Source organism: Callospermophilus lateralis, chromosome 11, assembly GCF_048772815.1.
Source record: "Callospermophilus lateralis isolate mCalLat2 chromosome 11, mCalLat2.hap1, whole genome shotgun sequence".
In the NCBI taxonomy this organism is placed as follows: domain Eukaryota; kingdom Metazoa; phylum Chordata; class Mammalia; order Rodentia; family Sciuridae; genus Callospermophilus; species Callospermophilus lateralis.
The window spans coordinates 84,621,512-84,635,683 of NC_135315.1; the positions used below are offsets into that span (position 1 = coordinate 84,621,512).

At 34.8% G+C, this 14,172-nt stretch overlaps 1 pseudogene; it reads right to left on the reverse strand.

Moving 5' to 3' along the window:
* Positions 1-1,569: 1,569 nt before the first annotated feature.
* The window catches only part of LOC143409753 (transport and Golgi organization protein 1 homolog), a 39,766-nt pseudogene continuing 27,163 nt past the window's right edge, over positions 1,570-14,172 (reverse strand).

The window sequence follows — 14,172 nt, forward strand, 5'->3', positions numbered from 1 at the left end:
AAAAAAGGCTTTAGAGGGAAAACTACTGTTGCTTTGAATAAAAAAAATAAATCTGCCTTTCCTTGAAAGTCTATCTTCCTAGCTGACATCACCTTTATTTAAATGCTATTTTAAAATTAGAAGTTATAGTAACTTCAGCATTGCCTTGTGTCCTGTAGAGGTTGAAAGATACATTCAAAATTGGTGTTTGTGACTTAAATTTTATTTTACATGGTTAAAAATGCCATAAGCTATTATATGGTTTTCCTCTTAGACACAGCTGCTGCTTCTGATATTAAATGGAGGCTATGTAGATTGAATTCTTCCTAACGGACTCATTCTTTTTGATTCTGAGTCATTTTCAGAAGTTTAGAGATTTTGTTTCACAGAGATTTTGTTTCACACTGAAGCTTTTGCCCCTATTTTGAGAATACTTAGGGGACATAAAAAGAACAATGATATGTTCTAGGTTTCAACAATCCTATTACTTTCTAGTAAAGAATAGAAGAATATGGTCTAGCAGTAAACATAAGTACCAGGATTTTATAATTTTATTTAAATCTTAAACCTCTTAAAATGTACTGTTAAAATTGCTGTAATTAAAATTACAGCTCTGGAGAGCTAGTTCTTAGAAACATTGTTTTAAAGACAGTAGTTACAGATTCAGGACTTGCTTTAATTGATTTTTAAATAAAATATATTTGAGTATCTGTAAGAAAAAGAATTTAATTCAGCCCATAGTTGCTGATTAAAGACATTATAAGCCTTAGAGTTTCATTCATTCTTTCTCAGAGTATTATAGTTTTCTAATTTTTTAATCATATTTCTTGAAAATCAGTGGCAAGGTATGGGAAACAGAAGAGTGTGTGTGTACATTTTTTAAAAGAAATTTCCTTATTTTTTATAGACACAACATACCACCCTATATTTTACCGTTATAATGCAATAATGGCAAAAGCAGTAGAACTTCAGGTCAAACAACTCTTGCTACTAATGTAAACTCATTCTCAGAAAACCATTCTCACATGGACGGTGGTTAGAAAAAAGTACATGAATGTGCTACAAAAATAGAGCCACAAGACTTCTCACAAGTAAAAGAAATTCCTCTGTATAAGTCCACAGTTGACCAAGGTCCAGCCTCTTTAACAGTGAGCAACAGGAAATATGCTGCCAAGTCACCATCTTCAGTTCTGAGAGTGAGTTTACATGCTTCCCCAAAGGCACAAAGTCTCATGACGATCCAATGAATCAACAGACACTTGGGAAATATTAATAAACAATTTTTTATGAACTATTACAACAAAGAACTTCAGCAAGAAGGAAAATGAAGTTTATGATCCTTGAGTAAACATTTTTAGCGTAAGTCTCTGTGACCAGATATTTAAAGAGAAAAATCAAGCTTATAAAACACCATTTCTCTGTTATCAACTGGAATACACTAAAAATAGGATAATGGAAATACATGTTCTTAAAGCATTTCCACAGGAAATGTCCATAATTATGACATTCTAAACCATTTAGCAATTGTATATGCTACATTAACTAAAACAAAGGTATTCCTTATTTCACATTTTAAAGTTGGAAGGATACTCTAGTTTAAGTGGGGGATATTTAGGGGGAAAATATTTTGGCTCCAAATGTATACTGCGCCAAGGCAGCTTCATTCTAAAAACATAAACCATTTAAAATAAACTTTTATATTTTGAAGCCAATAATCCTTCAACACAATGAATAGTTCATAGTCCACTTTCTGACTAAGTGTCAGAGGTTAATTTTATGGGCCCTGTTTTAAGGCCTGTGAACAGCCCTCACTACTCTGAGAATCGGGTGTAGGTGGAGGTTCATCTTTAAAGCCTGAAGACATTAAGTCTTTTGCAGCAGGTGGTGGCCCATAGTCTTGGGGACCATGAGTTGGAGGTGGTAATGGGGCACCAGGAATGAAGTACTCTCTTGGGCCAAATGAGCCTAAAGGTCTAAATGGTACAGGTCCTGGAAAAAAATCACGAGGGTCAAAAGGCAAATCCCATTGTCCAGGTGGAACACCTGGTGCATATTCTCTGAAGCCTATTGGCGGATGAATACCAGGACCTGGAAAATAAAAAGGAAGTTATGTAAATACCCAGAAATTTCTGAACTTGGGTGATTTCAAGTATGTTAATATAGTCTTTAATTTCTCCCAAGCCTAGAACATCAACTGGTGAACATCCTGACTTGCCAGATGAGGCAAACTGAAATGGAACAAGTTTAGGTTATAGCCTGGCCAACCAGCCATGAAGCAACATATTAAGGATTTAAACATGGCTCTACCTAGCTCCAGGCTTATCTTTTTTCTTTCCCTACTATATAATTGCAGAATTATTTCTATCTCACAAGAGCTCCATTTATATTTGGAAGTACTATATTACCATGACAAGATGATAGACTATGAAATAAGAACTTTACTACATCAAAGAAATTTTGATCAAAGGAAATCTTACTATTTATTACTGTATCCATTAAAAATTCATAAAGTATTTCAGCATGGACTTTACATATGCCATCAGAATCAAGGTGCATGCCCTCCTGGAAAAGGCCTTCCACAGCCACCTAATTAAATCAGCAACATTTATTAGGTCACTGTTAAATCCTCCTCTTTAACACTTCCCTCTGACTTTTCTCAAGGTAAGGAGGGTTTGACTTTTCCTTTTCTATATTCTATAACCTACTGCTTATGCTTCCATTATGGGTGATTACAAACTTTATGCTATAGGATTTTCATTTTTGTGACAAAATTTTAAGTTATGTCAAGTGTCTCATCCACCTTTCCATCTATTGCAGTGCATATCAACATATTTTCAACAAACATCTGCAGAAGTAATATTTCTGGCTTTTCTCTATATAGCCCCTTATCCTTGTCTATGAGATAGCTATTGCCTATCTCAGTATAAGATTATGTAGTGTCCCATATGTCCCAGAAAACTGGAGGAAAAGTTAAAATGTACTCAGCTGTATCCTTTCATTGTTAAGACCTGAGATAGCAACCAACTGTTTTAGCAAGCAATAGAAATGAAAGATGAATGTGATTTATAAGTCAATCACTACTGTTCAGATCATCATACCAAATGGTGGAGGAATTGGCCGAGGCCCAAAAGGCCCACCGAGCTGAAATGGCGGTCCATACCAAAAGGGAGGTGGTGGAGGCCGTCCCATCGGGGGTCCCATAGGGGGTCCCATGAAGGGTACCCCTGAGAAAGGAGGGGGCTCTTTCATAGCCATATTAACCTGCAATTTAAGATTTGAAAGCATTTAAAAGTTTTAAAATTCCTATGTATTAAGACAAAGTACCAACACCGATAAAAGCTAAAACCCAAAACAGGCACCTGTCCAGAGAACACCATCAGTGCAACAAAACTCTACCCACCCCTCCTGTGTATTCCCACTGACAGCTTACAGAAGTTAGAAGGATTCCACAAGAGGGAGCAGTTTGTAACTGATTATATCTGCACAGGAAAGGGAAAGGCAAGAGGACTGGCAGAGGTTATTAACACAGATGACTTCTGACCAGTATGTCATGCTGTATTCACTACAACCTATTTCAAAGGGAGTCCCCACCCTCCCCATCACTTCCCTTTCATCACAATAGCTCATTACTTCCATATTAAGAATGAACAGAATAAAATGAAAAATCCATTCTCTACCCATGTAATAATAGCTACTAGAGTATCTTCAGTAAATCTTTCATATATTATTCAACCTCTGAGATCTTTAAGTAGACTGTCTTGTTTTAAATAAGAGGGAACAAAAGCAAATGGATTATCATAATTTGTTGAAGGCCACACTGCATATTAAAGGGTCTCAATCCCAGGTTTGCCTCCAAGCCATGCTTTTCCCACCTCTACTCCTCTCTAACAACGGGTCTTTGCTCTCTTTTAAGTCTTCTACTACAAAGGGGTTTGGGGGTCTTATCTAAGCTGCCCTTAGATTGCTCCAGAGATGTATATTCCTGGAATATGTATACACTGGAACTTGAGAAGTATTTTCCAACACAATGCTATATACACAAATTAGGAAGACAAGGCTTTAATATTTACTTTCATTTACTGTACACCATTTGAGATATTGATTCTTAAATAGCATTCTTCCAAACAAAAGTAAAAATGATGAATAATATAATTTATGATGAATTTACTTTGCCTTAGATCATTCAACACAAAACACCATATAAAGTTAGAGTGATAACTTTTCACATTCTGTAGTTCATTATAGTTGTACACACTTAAGCCACATTTCCAAGTTAAGGAGAAAAGTAAGCTCAATATTGCATGCCATTTAAAGCAAGCAAGATCAGTGTCATGCTCTGAATATCCTTCCCAGAAATGCACAGAATAAAACCCAATTCAGTTCTCAACCTCAAAGTACTTACTCCAACTGGATGCTCAGTCAAAGAAGTAATGGTAGAAACTGAGAGGGTCTCAGGTTCTTGGGGAAGAGTTTGCTTTTTAAAAAACAAATGGGATAGTACAAATAGAACACAAAGAAGGATAAAGCAAAGAGCAAGTACTGTAGGAAAGCTACATGTTCCTGCACAACCACGTGATTCACAGTAACTACAGAACTTACCTTGCCCTCATCCGTCACCTTAGCTGGAGAAGAACTTCTGGAGCTGCTGTTCATGTGAGCTGGACCACATCCTGGGTCTGTTAGAGATCAAAGAATGGATTCAGACTTATGCTAACATGAAAAGAATAAAAATCCTGCATCCACAATTACAGATTCTTTGAAATTACTTGGTCTCTTTACCAGAGGCAACGGGTTTCCCAGATGCCTCAGAAGACCATTGAGTACGAGGTAAAGGTCCATCCATTGACCCTTGGGAAAGAAAGATCAGAGCGCTTGTATGTATTTTTCAGAAGAAATAAACCACTGGTGGACAGGTCAGGGTTCAACAATAACTAGAAAGCAACATTAAAAATGGGTTGGCCAGGGGTTGTGGTCGTAGCTCAGTTGTAGAGTGTTTGCCTAGCATGTGTGAGGCACTGGGTTTGATTCTCAGCACCACACCATCTACAATTAAAAATATTTATTTAAAAAAATGGGTTGCCCAATACGTAAATCACAATTTATGAAGAGACTTAAGTAAAATAAAGAACTGCCTTTTGTTGATAGAACAGCAAATTAATACGTACTGGTCCTAAACTTTAACCTATAGACTTGAAGTATGTGTAGGTTGGCTTTTCTTTAGTCTGTATAACCTGACTTCCAATCTTACCAAGACTACAGTCCTATTTAGAATTGGAAATAAGACTCAGTATTTCATATTGGAAATATGTATGCCACATAAAGTTTAAGGCTACTTTTATAATATTTGGGAAAGGAACACCATAGAGATTTAATTTAAAGATAAAGGTTTACACTTCACAGTGTAAAATTTAAAAGAAAAAAACAATACAGGGACCTCCAGGAAAAAAAAAAATATTTTCTATTCTAGAACAGATTTTACAGAAAACATTCACTAAGATAAAGTAAGAAATCATCTTCTATATATTGTACAGGCCCAAATTCTATGTTTTCATTAGAATATTCAAAAGGGGAAAAAAACCAAAACCTTGAAGCAGTTTACTATAAAGCAACATGTGAATGCTCACCAAATCCATTTCTAGGCATATCTCTTTGATTAAGAGTAGCAGAAGGAGGTCTCCCAGCTGGCTCTGCTGTCAGTGGAGGGGAACATTCTCCACCACTCACGGGGGATGGACCAAAAGAGCCATTATGGCTCAGTGGACCTAAAGATAACAATGCCGTGTTACTACTTTAAGGCAGCCTTCTCCCTGACACCAACCCCCACACTTCCCGCTTTAGCAAATCATTCAGATTATTTCATAACCATTACACACAGAAATAAAAAGTAATTTACATACATTCTGCACCAAGAAATAAAATAGCTCCTTTTACAAAGTGCCCCCTACCTCTCTCAGGAGGATTTTGTAAATTTGGTCTCCCCGGCATTGGTTTTACAATCACAGGTTCATATTTCCGCATTGCCATCTTTTGGGTTATTTCCAGTAGTCTTGAATATTGAGAAAGAATGGGCTGAATTATGAAACAGCAATCATAGATAATATCTAGCATAACCTTAAAACACTATAAAACATACAGTAAGATATAAAAATCACATACTTCTGTCTCAAATTAGCAGCTTCCCTTTTCTCTTCAGCTATAGCTCTTTCTGCAGAACGAGCTTTGAGCTATTAAAGAGAAAATATTCAAATTCAGTTGCGGTAGGCTATGCAAAAAATAAAGAAAAGGGGGAAAAAATCTTACCCAATTATCATGAGCTTTCTTCTCATGCATAGCAATCTGAAAAAGACAACACATTAAAAAATGTTTTTAGGGACTCATTATAATAGCCTATAATTGTCTGTATTAGATATCAAAGAATTCTGCAACTACAGGACAGTATTAATTACTACCTGGTTTGTAAATGAGCGCTTGGTTTTCTGTAATTCTTCTTCCATCTCTTCAATTCTCCGCCTAAGAATTACAACAATTGAATAAAATTTGAAACATTCTGACCATTTTCCCTTTATTCCATCAGCTATACTTTTAAAGACTTTTATCATACATAAAAAAACATTTCTATAGTTATATGAATCCAGTGTGATCAAAACTAATACTACAGGCCAGGTGCAATGCCACATGCCAGTAATCCCAATGATTGGGAAGCTGAGACAGCAGGATCACAAGTCCGAGGTCAGTCTCAGCAATTAAGTGGGAACCTATGCAACTGAGACCCTGTCTCAAAGTAAAAAAAAAGGTCTAAGGATGTAGCTTAGTAGTAAAGCACCAAAAATAAATAAATAAATAAATAAATAAAATAAAAACCTAATACTAATAACTTTTTTATCATTTAATTGCTAGAGATTCTGAATTGATAAATTATAATTTCCTTAACTGTTCATCAGTGTGTTCTCAAGTAATTCTGCTAGAAATATCTTCCTCCTTAAAACTTTTTTTCTTTTTTTCAAATTATATCCATAGAAGATTTCCAAGGTCTATCAGATGCCACACTTTTGTGGGTCTTGATATAACACACAGCAAACTGATTTCTTAAAGAATTACTACAACATACAAAACCCCCAGAACTGTTTGCACTGACCAAGTTCCCTATGGTCTTGCCCATTGGGTACAAGTAAATTTTTGTTAACATTTTTCATTTGTTAAGTTGAAATTTATTTTTTCTCCTGTGTGAATTGAATGTGTTCATATTCTCTCGTTATTTATACTTCCATGCTATTTTCTTCTATCTACATAATGTAAAAAAAAGATTAAAAAGAAAGCTAACACTAATTCATTAGACATTGACACCCTCCTTTAGAAACTGAACTCACTTGTAATTTTTAACTTCCTGTACAGCGGAAACCACCTTTTCATCTGCAGCTGACAGCTGCTGCTCTTTTTCTAGTCTCTCACATTCTTCTTGACTCAGTTTCCTAAAATAAAGCCAGTTATCAAATCAAAAGTTTCTCTTTGTGAATATCACTTCCCACAATTCTATAAAATGCTTAGGCACATAAAATAGGAATTCAAACCTGCAATTTCATAAATCAAACTCTGGCAAATCACTTACATTTTCTAACTTCTCTTAATTCTCTACTTACCAGTAAATAAAATAAATGTGAAAACAACATGTGCCCCAAGGGCAAGTCTCCTGAGTGTAAGATAATAAAAACTCACTTTAATTCAATGTGGAAGATCAGGACTGATCAACCTAACATAATTAAACATATTAGGATAAAGCAGGGGATAATTCTTTTCTCGTTTCTGCCATGGGTAGGACACTAAGTATATCTTTGTCATGGAGGAACTCTTTTCTCAATCCAAGACTGGTACCATAATAAGGATATAGTCAGTCAAAGAAAAAATCTTCTAGAATATGTCTTTTAGCTATGCAATTAACCACAGAACATTTTTCACACTTTAGATATCTATTTCAAAAGATTGTAAATTAAGCAAAAAGACAAATCTGAGTTTTGATAATGTCTATCAACCAGAAAAAGAAGCCAAACTGACCCACTATCAGAGTATTATCTACTGACAAGTTTTAACTCTGATCATGAAACTCAAGATGTTCATCTACTGACACAAAGGTAGCCACATTTAATGATTTAAAAAATACTATTTTCTGCTATCCTTGTACTACTTTAGCCATAGTTCCAATTCAAAAGATAATTAACTTGAAACTTAATTTTCCATAAATCAGAAGAACTACAGTAAAAAAGGATTACTGATACCAAATAGAAAAAGGGGATTATATATTCTTATATAGCTTCTCATTTAATTCTTCAGCAAGTATTTTATGAGTGGCTATAATATACTAGTTACCTTGTAAGATGCTAAAGAATAAGAGCTCACTGTTTCAGGTATAAATGATGCTTAAAGGAATATAATAATTTTCCCCACTGGCTTAAGAAGGAATATGGAGAAAACTGAATCTTGAAGGACAGAGAGAATTTTGTTTCCAATTATCAAAGAGTTAGTCTGAGAGCACTAAGAACAATCAAAACATCTTTATAAGAATATAAAATTGTGTTTGAAGGGATCCAAGCTAAAAAGTCAGTGAAGATATATGTATGTGGCCAAGATCCATTAGAAAAAGGAATCTCAGAATTACAAGTAAGGCTGGCACTTTAAGGTACTTTTCTTCTATTGAAGATAACACAAAGATATGAGTCTGAACCAAGCCTTCATTAAATTCCTGGGCTTAGAGGAAAAAAAGAGGCTACCAATAAAGGGACCCTTAATAAAAGCCCTAGCCTTTGAGTTTAGATTAGAAAGTACTGCACACTTAAGTGATGAACAGGCAAAAAATCCAAAAGGAACAATACTGAAACATTGAAAAGACAAGTCATTTTTGAATTATCTTAATTGCTGACTAAGTTTAAAGTGACAATCTTACTCAAGTAACCTCAACACTTTTCTATAAGAAGATAACTTCATCTTAGTCCTCAAATTTCATCTATAATTATCACAACAATGTTGGCCAATCAAAACGACCAGGCACTCCATAAGACAAAATTCTGTGAGAAAAAATCCCACAGAAAAGGAAACCAGCTAATGGGGTTATCCACACATATTTTAAAATCACTGTGCTTTATATAGTCAAAAAAGTAAAGTCAAGATTATGAATTTCAGGGCTGGGAATATAATTTAGTTGGTAGAGTGCTGCCTTGCATGCACAAGGCTCTGGGTTCAAACCCCAGCACCATAAAAGAGAAAAAAAAAAGATTACGAATTTTGTCAAAGGATTAGAAACTATAAAACCAAGAAATAGTTGGATGTGGTGACCTACCTACAGTCGAAGATACTCAGGAGGCAGAGGCAGAATTATGAGATTAAAGATAGCTTGGAAAGCAGTAAGACCCTAGTCCCTTATGAGAAAGAGCAAGGAGTCTGGGGAGGTAGCTCAATAGTAGAGCACATGGCTCAAGGTCCTGGGTTTGAGCTGTAGTACTGAAATAGGACTGGGGTTGTGGCTCAGTGGTGAAGCACGGGCCCCACATGTGTGGGGCAATGGGATCAGTCCTCAACACCACATAAAATAAAAAAAATATTGTGTCGGGCTGGGGATTGGCTCAAGCGGTAGCGTGCTCGCCTGGCATGCGTGCAGCCCAGGTTCAATCCTCAGCACCCCATGCAAACAAAGATGTTGTGTCTGCCAAAAACTAAAAAATAAATATTAAAATTCTCTTTCTCTCTCTTTTAAAAAAATCCTATGAAAAAAAAATATTGTGTCCATGTACAACTAAAATAATATTTTAAACCCTGAATTTTTTAAAATCCTAAACTCAATGAATGATTTTAGCAGCAGATTTGGGAAGTAAAATAAATCCTAGCGCTTTTAACACAGGTCAGAAGAAAATATCCAGAAGAAGTAAACCCAGAATGTAGGAGGCAGGGGAAATCAAATTCTAATATGCATTATTATAATCAGAAGAGAGAATGAGGTAAAATCAACATTTAGAAAAAGACTTGAAAATTCAAGAAGTATTTAATGGTCCCAAGCAACATAACTGCAAGAGGAAAAGTGGGTGGGGTGGGGAAAACTACACCTAGGCACTTCCCAATACAACTGTTAAAAAAACAGAGAAAGGACTACAGAAACTAGGGGAGGGATAAGACCAAACAACAATGATAACAGACTCCTTAAAGAAAAAATTTAAAACAGATGGTAATTAATTGGATATTTTTAAATTGCTAAAACTAAGTAACAGTCAAAATTCAGTAGCCAAAAGAAAGATCCTTTAAAAATGGAAACTGGTTTTAACTCTAATCATGAAGTTCATGTCAACCTAATACAGATTATAAAGGTAGCAATACTTAGTGAATAAAATACTATTCTCTGTTTATCCTAGTACTACCTTTGATACACTAATCAAATCTATCATTAAAGGACAATGTTCAAATAGAATGAAAATAATTTCAAATAAGAAACCAACAGTGTAGAATGCAGAACTACAGAAACTTTAAATATGTGTATAAATTGAATGAATGTCTTGTGAAGTTCACAGTATATGAAGTACTAACATACAATGCCACAACAGTTATCTGATTCAGGAGCTACTTAAAGCCCATAAAAAAATAATAAACCTATTAATCTATGTCAGGTTTTTATTAAATCCAGAATATATACCATGGCCTTTAAATTATGAGACGATGAATAAAATTATAATTATATAATTATAATTCCATCATAATTTATGATTACATCAAGCTTATACAGGGGATGAGGAAAATAATTAAAAAGATACAAGGAAGAAAAAAAGAAAAGGTCATCAAATAGAAAGCAAATTCTTCATAAACCACAGGCACATATTGACATGGACAGACTTATATTTTAGAAAGTCCACTCAAGCGGCTATAGAGAAAACTACTAAGAATTTGAAATAAGTTATATACAAATATAAAAAATGGAGAATGAAGACAGATGATCTAGGTTAGAAACAGAAAAGATGACACAGGCATGAACTAACATAGTACCTGGGGATGAGTAAAAAGAGTACAAACCACAGATGATGACTGAATGAATTTTGGAGGAGTTGAGAAAAATAGTGCTACAATTTAATTGCATTACAAAGAAAATTAATTGCCATTTAGGTCATTCAGATTACTAGTAGGGACAGAGAAAACAAGTGTTCTTTAAAAAAAAAAGTGATAAAATGAGAAATGTTTCTTTGAAACAGGCCAGGAATTTAGAACTAGCCTGAACAAAAATTTGAGATTCTAAAAAGGTCGCTTGGAGACCACAGAATTTTAGAAAAGTTAATGGAAAGGTTCCAATATTTAATGCATTAATTAGGCAACAGAAGTCAAAATACCTAAAAATAGTTAGGTCTGTAAGAAGGTCTGTCTTTGCTTTACAAGATATATATATGCCGAAGAGTAAAATCAGGTGCAAACAAATAAAATCTGACACAACCTATTTTTAGAGAATTCAAGTATTTTTGTGGATTAAAAACTTCAAATGAACTTTCAAAAAATAACTAGCTCCACACTAGGAAGATTAATATATAAATATATACTACAAACAAGTACTTCTGTAATCATAACTCCTAAGGTGCTTGCCACAGTTCAATTTTGTGTGAACATCTGAGATATTCAAGTCCAAAACTTGTACCATCAATAAGTAAATATTATTCCTTTTTGAAGTTTTTATTCTACTAAAACATGTCATTCCAAATCACTCAGTATTTTTAAAGGTCCAGAGTTAGAGATACAAGTTCAAACATTAGAATTACATAACTGATCACAATGAAAGGTAATTAAAATGAATAGGGGGATCATAGAAAGGGTCTAGAACTTTGAGAAGTATTTCCACATCAGTGACTGTTAATACCATTTTACCACTTCCTGCCTTCATATGATTTGACAATTGATTACGATGTCCACACAGCCTTAGTTTATGGTTCCAACTACCTCAGGACTCTTAAGACTGACAATGGAAAGAAAAATGCAACTTATAGGAAACAAAACACAAAGGAATAAAGACAAATCTCTACTTATTACAACTAGAAGAAATTGTAAATAATCTTAAGAAAAGATAAAATTATCTATTAGTTCACACAGTGATAACAACAAACAATGAAAATCTTACTTTTGTAGTGCCATCTCATTTTTCTGGTAGAGTTCATTTAAAATCTCCACTTTCTGCCTTAGAGTTTTGCATTCCTCTTCCAGTCCAACTTTAGAAGACTGTAGTGAATTGCAGTCACCTTCTAATTTCTTTATTTGGTCTGTAAAGGATAAAACAGCTTATCTCTATATGTGTACAAGGACTTAAGAACTTGTTTGAGGGAGTAGTGCCAAGACAAGTAAGAAGCTTAAAAGCAAGAAGCCATTCTTTATCTTTCCAATAAAATTTTAAGTCTTTCCAACATGGCAATTTTTTCTCAAGAAGAACCCACCTTCTAGATTACATTTTGTAGACATCGAGGCTCTTAGCTTAAGTTGTAAAAGTTTTAGATCCTCTTCAACTACTGATATTGTAGTTTGTGTCTAAAAATTTCAGAAAAGAGAGGTATTCTTAAAAGTGAGGGACAGGAAGAATTCACAGGCACTATGGGACTCTTACAAAGAACTATACCTGAGAGACATCCATCATCTGCTTAATTTGATCTTTGATCTTCTCATTCTGATCACCTAAAAAACAAAAGACTTTAGCTTTTTCTTTCCTTACTTTTAACTCTATATTCTCCTAACTTCCCCAAACTAAATAATGATTGTGTTCAAACACCAGAAGAAAAAAAATCAATTAAATAACTAAATTGATACACTAATGACTTTTAAGAGAATTGCAAGCTTAGATTTTTTTTAAAAAAAGAGAGAGAGGTGAATTTCAGGCTGGGGTTGTGGCTCAGTGGTAGAGTGCTCACCTAGCATGTGTGAGGCACTGAGTTTGATCCTCAGCATAAAAATAAATAAAAGTACTGTGTCTGTCTTAAAAACAAAACAAAAAAAAGGTGAATTTCTAGTTTGCACAACTAAAATGTTATCTATGCTATTCTTGTAAGATAAAAGCTTTTCTTCTCTCTCAGATCTATCTTCACCTGGGCAAGTAAGTGTCTTATTTAGAAAGATTCAATCCTCTATTTTCTCCCTGAATCTACTACCAGGTGTGGTTTGAAATACTTGCTATGTAAGCAATATCCAACTTGGGAGAAAACATCTGGAAATATTTTCCTCATCAGTAAACACTGTTACACTCCCTCTCTCTAGCTTTCTGATAGTCTCTAGCCTCTGTTCTCACAGCCTTAGTTTATGGTTCCAACTACCTCCGGACTCTCAAGACTGACTGTGGACCTTAAATCCACAGAGCCATAGAGATGATGAGTATAAAAATCAACTATCATCTGCATAAGTTAAGAAATAAATTTCTCTTACTGTACAATGTTCAATACTTAGAGGTATAGGATGTGACTATTGTAGCTGCAGTGTACTTACTAGTTTTCAATGGGATAGAAAAAGTCAGTGTTCTTCACATGCTTATTGCTACATTATACCCCAGCAACTCACCTCTGCCAATGCAACAGACATATCTATAGATCCAGTGATATGTGTCTACAACCCTGAAGCTTAAGAAGAAAACCAGCCAGCTGAAAAGTGGCATCTGTATAAATACTTAATTAAAGACAGGAAAGCAAAAAAAGGATTCAACCTTCCTGAGACTGATCTTACCTGCTACCTCTCCATTGGTTAATTCATCTGACTCATCTTCTCTATTTTGATCCTCAGATTCAGATTCACATTGTAACCGATTCAACTGTGTGATATAATTAATCAAAGCCTAGAAAAGAAGCAAAAGGTTGGAAGACTCTCGATGTTAATTCAGAAGATTTCAGGAGAATTCATGAGATGAAACATGTATTTGGAGTATAAACTTACATTAACAGTATCATCTTTGTGATTAAGAGCTACAAGTAAATCTTTCTGGGACTTCTCAAATGATTTGATTTGTTCACTGAGCTCAGCATGTGATGTACTCCAGTCTTTGACTTCCTGCTGCAACTGAAAAGTCAAAACACATGAATTCCTATGGGTTAGGGAGGGGTTTCTGCACTGGATACATCAGGACTACAAGACTTAGACAAAGAAATAGAGAACCATACTCCTCGGTGGGCTGCCTCAATCGAGGGGGTTGAGACCTTGGTTAAGGAAGAG